The sequence below is a fragment of the Dasypus novemcinctus genome, chromosome 23 (assembly GCF_030445035.2).
Source record: "Dasypus novemcinctus isolate mDasNov1 chromosome 23, mDasNov1.1.hap2, whole genome shotgun sequence".
NCBI classification, from domain to species: Eukaryota; Metazoa; Chordata; class Mammalia; order Cingulata; family Dasypodidae; genus Dasypus; species Dasypus novemcinctus.
Window position 1 is genome coordinate 31731259 of NC_080695.1, and position 8234 is coordinate 31739492.

At 40.0% G+C, this 8234-nt stretch overlaps 1 long non-coding RNA gene across 1 annotated transcript; it reads left to right on the forward strand.

Moving 5' to 3' along the window:
* Nucleotides 1-4062: 4062 nt before the first annotated feature.
* On the forward strand, nt 4063-5506 carry LOC131275665 (uncharacterized). Its single transcript, XR_009183135.1, has 2 exons — nt 4063-4347; nt 5218-5506. It is a non-coding gene; the product is annotated as an uncharacterized lncRNA (long non-coding RNA).
* Nucleotides 5507-8234: the final 2728 nt, after the last annotated feature.

Genomic DNA, 8234 nt, shown 5'->3' on the forward strand with positions numbered 1-8234 from the left:
TCACTCTAATAAAATTATTAACATATGGATGCCTTATCAGGGACTGCAGTCCCAAGCCTCCCTTGAAATTAGGTGTGGCCTTGTGTCTAAGTTCTCTCTGGTGGAGTGTAAATAGATGGGATGTGAACCATTTTCAGTCTTGACCCATAAAACCTCCAATGTGCATGCTTCTTTGAAAGTGTAGAAGAAGGCAAATTCACCATGAACCTTCTCTGAATGTCAGTGTGGAGCAAAATCCCTGCCATCCTAGACAGATAATGTGAGAGAGAAACAGAATTCTTTTGTGTTTGAGCCATTGTATTTTTGGGTCTATTTGTGACAGCACTTTAGCCAACCCTAACCAATGCACTCCATCATGCCCCATCCTCATAGGTGTGTCTAATTTGCACATTCAGGCCCTATACAAACTTAACAACCCTACTGCCTATTGAACTTGTAGTTCTTTGATCTGACCCATTTTTCTGGCACTGATGTAGATAGCTTTTTTCCTATTAAAAAAATACAAACCTAATACATGCTTATCATAAAAATAGCCAGACAATAAAGATATATATACAAAGACATATACAAAGAATAAGGCATAAACCACTATTAATTACACCATCCAGAGATAATCACCCTTAACCTTTTTCTGTGAATATTCACATTTACAAAAAGTCTTTTAATGAAGTAGAATATTCATAAAGAAAAGAGCATGTATCATAAACGGGCAACTTGATGAATTTTTATAAGGTGAATACACCTTTCTAGCCAGCAGGCGTATCAAAAAACAACATTCTTGCGCTAACAAACCATCTACTTTCCTTCTTCTGATCGTTACTCCCAAAGGTAAATGCAGTATTTTTTCTCAGAACTTTGACCAAACATGTTTTGTAAACTTATTTTTAATAATTTTAAAAATTATTAACATATTACAAATATTTTCTGTCAATACTTAGACAGCCATTGTGATCATTAAAGATTAATAATATCCCATTTAATTAAAACATCATTTATTTACTCTTACATATTTTGGTTGTTCCTTTTGGTTATTTAAAACAATGAGGATTCTTGTATATACCTCTTTTTTGCATTTCCCCCTTAAAATTGCATTCAGAGAAGTTGGATTCCTAGATCAAAGGCATAAACACTTCAGGGCATCTAAAAAGCACATTAAAAATTTCCCAATAGAAAGATGGTACCAATCAATATTCCCATTTTCTCACACCCTCAAATACATGCTGGACTTATCTATCTGTCTCCTCATGTAGCAAGATTTTTTGACCTGGACATTTATTGTTTTGGGCTTCCCAGAGCATTTGTACCTCATATTTCTTTTTCTGTTCAGAGTCCCTGACACTCCCAGCAACTGGGGTGGTCACGTGACCCAAACCTGGCCAGTGGCACATGATCCACACAGGGTCAATCAGAGTTCTTCCCTGGGACTTACAAACAATGGAACTGAGGCTTTATTTATTTGCTTAGTTTTGATAAGCTGGGAGGATGTGAACTAAGGACTGTCTGTGGTCCTCCTCTCCACAATATAGAGATATTATTTTGTTGTTTGTTTTAGAATGAAACTAAAAACAAGAAGAAAAAAGCATAAAGTATGAGGGAGGAAGAGAGAGACTTTGGGTAAGGTTGGGTTCCTGAGGCTTTGGTTTTGGTGGGTCTTTCATCATACAAAAAAAACCCCAATTTTCTGAAGCAATTAATTGTCCTTTTGCTCAACATAACTTAGATTGGGTTTCTATTACCTACAACTGAAAGAGCTGTGATGATCACGCACTTCTCACACCAAAAAGGGGGGAGATTTTCTGACATGGGAATTATACTACTCATAGAAACCACATTGGAAAGAAACTTTAGTCACATCCTGTCTTAAAAACCAAGGTTAGTCAACCGGGAAGGAGGGGTTCACTTATCTTACTCTGGTGATGATTTTTGAAAAGTTCTTTGCAAATTGCTACCCAAATGTGAGGTTTAAACACTTAGAACTTCCTTAGGAAATAGGCTATCTTGAGTAGCATGCCAGTTGAAAGACTGTACCAGCAAAATGAGGACTTGCATCTGATCCCAGCTTCTTCCCATCTCAAGAGATGAAGCTGAGGAGTTGAACACAGCTGCAGAGGCCAACATCAAGGAGTGATGAGGGACAGCAAGGCCAAGCATATGTGGAGGGCCACTGGAAGTCTAGGCAAATGGTTTGGTAAGGTGACAGGAGCTTCACTGTTTGTGTGTATGTGTATAGGTAAGAGTGTGTACATGTGTGTATGAATGTATGTGTGTATATATGTGTATATGTGCCTATGTGGTGTGTATGAATGCATGTGTATATACGTATAATGTGTGCATGAATACATGTGCATGTGTGCATGTGTATATGCATGTGTTCTGTGTATGCATGTGTTACATGGTGTATGTGCATGGTGTGTGCATGTGTGTTATGTGTGTGTTACACGGTGTATATGCATGTGTTATGAGTGTGTATGTATGTGTATTGCATGGTTTATGTGCATGTGTGTTGTGTGTGCATGAGTGTGCATTGTGCATATGCTTATTTGTATGTGTGTGTGCATATGTGCATGTGTATATGAGTGCATATGAGCATAGGTGTGTATGCCTGTATATATGTATGTATATGCATATGTGTATATGGCTATATGTGGTATATGAGTACATATATGTGCATGATGAATGTGGTGTATTATGTGATATGTATATATATGTGCATGATGTGTGTGTGTGTGTATAATGTGACAGTTGTTATTCCCTTTATTATGATTTTCCAGTGGGGGCACCTCAGAGAGGTTGATGAGCAGAGAGGAGAAAAGCAGATCTGGATGTTTGGAGGTCTAAAGCAGATCACAGCACATCAACAGTTCAGAGGCACAGCATCCTCTTCTCTAGAATGCGCATCATAAAACCTACCTTAGTAAATGGCAACTTATCATTCACTGGACTAAGAAACACGGGAGCCAGACCTTCATCCTCTGGGGATGGTACTAAGAGGGTGGGAGTGGCTGCCTATGCCCGTTAATGTGGGAGCTAAAGGCTCAGGTCTTCTCTCAACAAACAGTTCATGCTTCAGGGCCTTTGCACTTGCTGCTCTCCTGCCTGAAACACCCTTCACCTCCTTGGCAGGCTCCTATTTGTCCTTCAGAGCTCAGGTTAAGTGTTACTTCCTCTGGGAAGCCTTTCATACCTCATGCTTTTCCCAGACCAGAATAAGCCTCTAAATGTCTAACGCTTCTCTTGTACTGTTGCTTGTTTAATTTTCTGACCCCCATCCCTTTTTAGGCTGAAAGCTTGTTGAGCATCATTTGTGGGACATAGTTGGTGCTCAGTAATTGCCTGCTTGAAGAAGTGAATGAATAAGTGAATGAATGAAGACTTCGGGATAATTTCCTGAAGTCCATCAGTGATGGCGATTCTAGATCAAGTTCAAGGGAAGTTGTCCTAGTATGATTTGGAATCTTCTGGCTTCAAGATTTGCAATGGAGTTTCTGAGAGCTTATGAGTGAGGTTTAATATCTGGAGCCCTGGCCCCACCTCCATATATGGAGAGTAAGAGACAGAAAATTAGGTGGGCTAATATTCTCCCTGGGCTTTCTTTCCAAAGAGTGAGGAAAGATAGCACATTGAGTATTTAATGATTCCCAAAGAAAGGCCCTTTTTCCCCAGCTACTCACTCACCATCAGCTCTTTCTAGTACTCAACTTCCTGCTTCTGCTTCTCAATTCTACTTCTTGGAATCGGCTTTACCGTGAGTTGCTAGGCCCTTGCCTTCCCTGTGATTTATTATCGTAACATATCTTGCCATTCTACACTCCCATTTGTCTGCTTTCAATCATTATTTAAGCTTTATTAGATATTTATCAAGTAAACTGTTGGCTTCTGAAGTTTGCTTATTGTAGCCAGAGGTTTAGAAAGGCAATTTGTATGCATCTCAGATCTCACATGGCAAATTCTCTCTCTGGATTGAAATTATTATGTGAATATGATGTTTTATGAGATAATAAAGTGAAGGTTCCAAATTCTAGGGTTGGTTATGTTTTTCTCCCTCTGAGATTTCATGAGGAAAAAAAAAATATGTAAGCAGCTCAGATGGCTGGATGTTAAAAAGGAGGATGTGGGAATGGACTCACCGTGGGAGAGTTGAGAAGGAGCTGATGAATAATCCAGCTCAGATGGCCTTTAAATTCATTAGTTGAATCCAAGCCAAGCCAAACACCACTAGGTTCTGTTGCTCCCTGAACTCTGCTGAAATGGAAGATTAATCTGGCTGTAGGGCACTGAATAGGTGCCATCAGAAAAGAGAGCCGTGAAAGCAGAAAGCTCAGTTAAGATGCGATTGCAACAGTGCAGGTGAGCAATTGTGTCTTGAACCTGAATGGAGGCAGTGGAAATGGATTCAGAAAGCAGAGGCCTTTAAGAGGGTGAGAGCTACAGGGCGTACATTAGCAATAATGGGAGTTGTGAAATACTTTTTATTTCTGTTTCCAGTTTGATACATTTCTGACAGGTAGGTATTTTTAATATCGTAATTTTCATGTTTCATAGACATAGAAATTGAAGCCACTGTGGAAGACATCTGTTGCTTCGGTCTGTCTGGCATCCATTCCTCCCCTTTTGTGGTATCAACAGCCAGATTTTCTTTTTGGGAAATCAATCATTTTCCGTTCTTAGTTCATGAGGTTGGGGTGGGGTTGCTTCTCCCTCTAGTTGCTGTGGTGGACATATGACCTTGGTTTGGCTGTGGGTGTATTTTAGCTCCCTGACCACTGTCATTTCTTCATGTATAGACTCCAGACCCAACCAGAGCAATGCCACTCAGTGCTGTGGCTTTGTTAGAAAAGACTGCAGAAGCCCTGTTACTCTACCGTGACCTGAAACTGTGAGGACTAGGCTGTGTAGGTCTGGGCCTGCTTGGGACCACCACGAGGGGAGAGCCTATCTGAAATGAAGTCAAGAGAAAGGAAAAGAGAATTGATAGGGGGGAAGATTAAGACCTAATGGCCTTATTTAGGCCTAGCTCTAGCCATCCTGAAGAGCCTATACCTTTTCATTCACAGGATAGAAAGAGCTTATATTATCATTAATTCATCATATCACTTCAGTGTGTATACTGTTTTACATCACTTACAACCTAAGGAGTCTTGTTCAATATTGTCATTCAGCTGGAGAGTTGTAGAGAAGGAGATAATAATAATAAAGGTGATTTATTTTGGATTTCAGACCTGAGATTCTATACTCTTTCCACTGTGTGTGTTGAGAGGGAGAAGCATGGAGAGAGAAACAGAAGAGGGAACTGGATCCCCAGACCTTGGAAAACCCTTGAAAGTCACCACTCAAGGCAAGAGACCTGGGGCCTAATTTCTGGCTCAGCAGCTCACTCCCTGGGTAACCCCGGACAAGCCCCTAACCTGTCAAGGCCTCAGAGTTATATGGAATTGGGAACACTAATTTATGCTTCCAATGCTTTTCATGAGAATAAAAAATTACAGAAGTGGTTTGTAAACCAAAAGATCTGTAAACACGTTGCTGTTTTCGTTATCCCCTTTATTATGATTTTCTATTGCTGGGGTACCTCAGAGATGCCAAATGGCCCTATGTATGTCCCAGGCATCAAATTCAAGCAATAGACACATTGCTAGAGTCTATGGTGTACATTCCCTTCAGGAATCTAAATGAAGGGAACTTATATTTCCTAAGCGGCCCCCATGAGCCTGAACTTGGTGTTCAACTGTATGCAAACTCTTTAGATCCCACTGTAGCTTTGTCGGGTAGATTGACTGTCTCTATTTTACTACTCAGGAAGCTTCAGATCATACACGTTAAGATACCTGTTCAAGATCATGTGTAGGACCAGCGGGCAGTCTATAATCAGTTCTACTGGACTCCACTGATCTTGTCTTTCGATTGCACATCCCACCTCAGGATTCATGAAATAAGTAGTGGGAAAGATGCAGGGAATTGATTAAAAGAAGGAAAAGGGCCTGAAAGCAACTTAAATCTGCTCTTGATGGGAAAATGAAGGATCCTCAGAATCTACCTAAGATATAGCTATAATATTCTCAAGAGAGTTTGATCAGCTTGACCTCCTAGCAGTCTTGATTTTGTTAAATCCCATTCATTCATTCATGGAACATTTATTGGACACACCTATTATGGACAGAGCCTGGACTGAACTTACAAAGATGAATTAGTTAGTGTTTGTTCCCTCCAAGAACTCAGTCCACTGGGGGATATAGTTCTTCAAATAGCTCACATTCTAGTACAATGAGGTAAGTTACAAATAAGGATGTAATCAAGATGTACATAATAGAGACAGAATAAAGAGAAACTAATCTGAAACAAGGAAATGTTGGAAAGGCTTTATAAAGAACATATAGGAGTTTGCCTGTGGACAAGGAGAGGGTAGTGCTTACCTGGCAGAGGTAATGGTCTGAGGAAAGAAACGAGAGGGACACCTGGTCACCATTTTTAGACACTAGGTAGCAGTAGCAGTTGGATACAGTGTGTTTGAAGACTGAGAAGCAGTTGGATATGTTTGGAGCAGGGAAGTGGGGTGGGGGAGTGGTCCGTAATGTACAGGAGATAAAGTTGGAGAGTTCAGCTGGACCAGGGATGAGAAAACACCAAGCTAAGATAAGATTTGGATATAATTCTGGATGTGATGTGTAGCCTTTGAAGGGGTTTAATCTTGGAAGTGATGAGATCAGATTTGAAATGTATTTCTCTAGCTGTTATTGAAGGATAGATTTTAGTGGGTGCCAGGCCTGCAGTAGGAGCCACCAAGGGGGCTGCTGAACACATAGAGTGCTAGGACACTATGGACTTGAGTTAGTGCAGTGTTTGAGAAATCATGAAATCCAAGAGCTGAGGTCTGGATGACCTTTCCCAGCAGAGCCCTCTGCTTGTGCACCTCCAGGACATGAAGTTCTTAACTAATGGGACAGCCCTAGTCCTCCTTAAGCTTTCCCTTCTTCAGCTTTTCCAGAGACTACTCTGAGAGGTGGGAGCCCTCTTGTCTTATCTATTGACTTCAGGGAGGAAAAGATAGAACATCCCATTGAAGGAGGCCATGAAAACACAAAGCATGTTGGAACATCCCATTGAAGGAGGCCATGAAAACACAAAGCATGTTGGTAGTAGCTTTAGTGGATTGAATCCAAATCAGCATGGACCACAAAGAATTCATCAACCTTTGTGCTTGGAGAGGGCTCTAGAGATAAGAGACTAATGGCTGGATTTCCTTTGCCTGGAATCCTCTTCAGTGTGCCCAGTGAATTTCTACTCATCTTTCATAACAAAATATAGAGCCTACAGATGTCCACATTGGAAAGGGTCTTGGATCTTCTAGGCCAGGGGTCAGCAAATTTTTTCTTAAAAGACCAGAATTAAATATTTGAGGCTTTGAGGGCCACATACAGCCTCTGTCACAACGACTCTACTTTGCCATTGCAGCATGAACACAGCCAGGGAAAACACCCAAACAAATGAGGGGTGCTTGAGTTCTAATAAAACATTATTTACAAAAATGGAGAGTGGGCCCTAAGCTGTTACTTGCCTATCCCTCGTTTAGGCCAATGCTCTCAAATGAAAAAACTGAGCCTTTACCTGGAGAAATAAAACAAGATGAAACAAAATTCTCTAATATCTAACAGTTCCTTGACGTTAAGTGCTCAATAACTAATTGTTGACTTGAATCAAACTTATGGATGCCAAATTCTTTTCTACAATGGAATTCAGTGGTAATGAATCTATTGTTAGAAATTGCATTCTTAATCTAGAGGAATAGAAGGTAGAATTGTTTGACTTTCAGCATTAAATAACAATAAACTTGAACCCACAGGAAGAAAGACAGAGAAGATCAAATATCTCCATGTCTTTCTTCAATTTCTATAGGTTTTGTCAGATGGTTGGTTCAGAAATTTCGAAAGAATTTGTAGTGAATTCAGTTATGATGCAGGAATAGGGAAGACAATCAGTACTGAGCCTGCTACTTAGTTGCGACACAATAATAAGATGAACTCAGTTTAGTTTTGCTTTACTTATTCCAAATTTTGATGTAAACAGTTGAAACAAGACTTTTTTCTTTCTTTTTTAACTTTATTTTAAAGCAGTTTTAGATCATAGAAAAGTAACATCGAAAATATAGGGGATCCCACCTTGTCTCCTCACATTTTCCTCTTTTAATAACATCTTTATTAGTGTGGGACATTTGTTATAATTGATGAATAAATATTAAA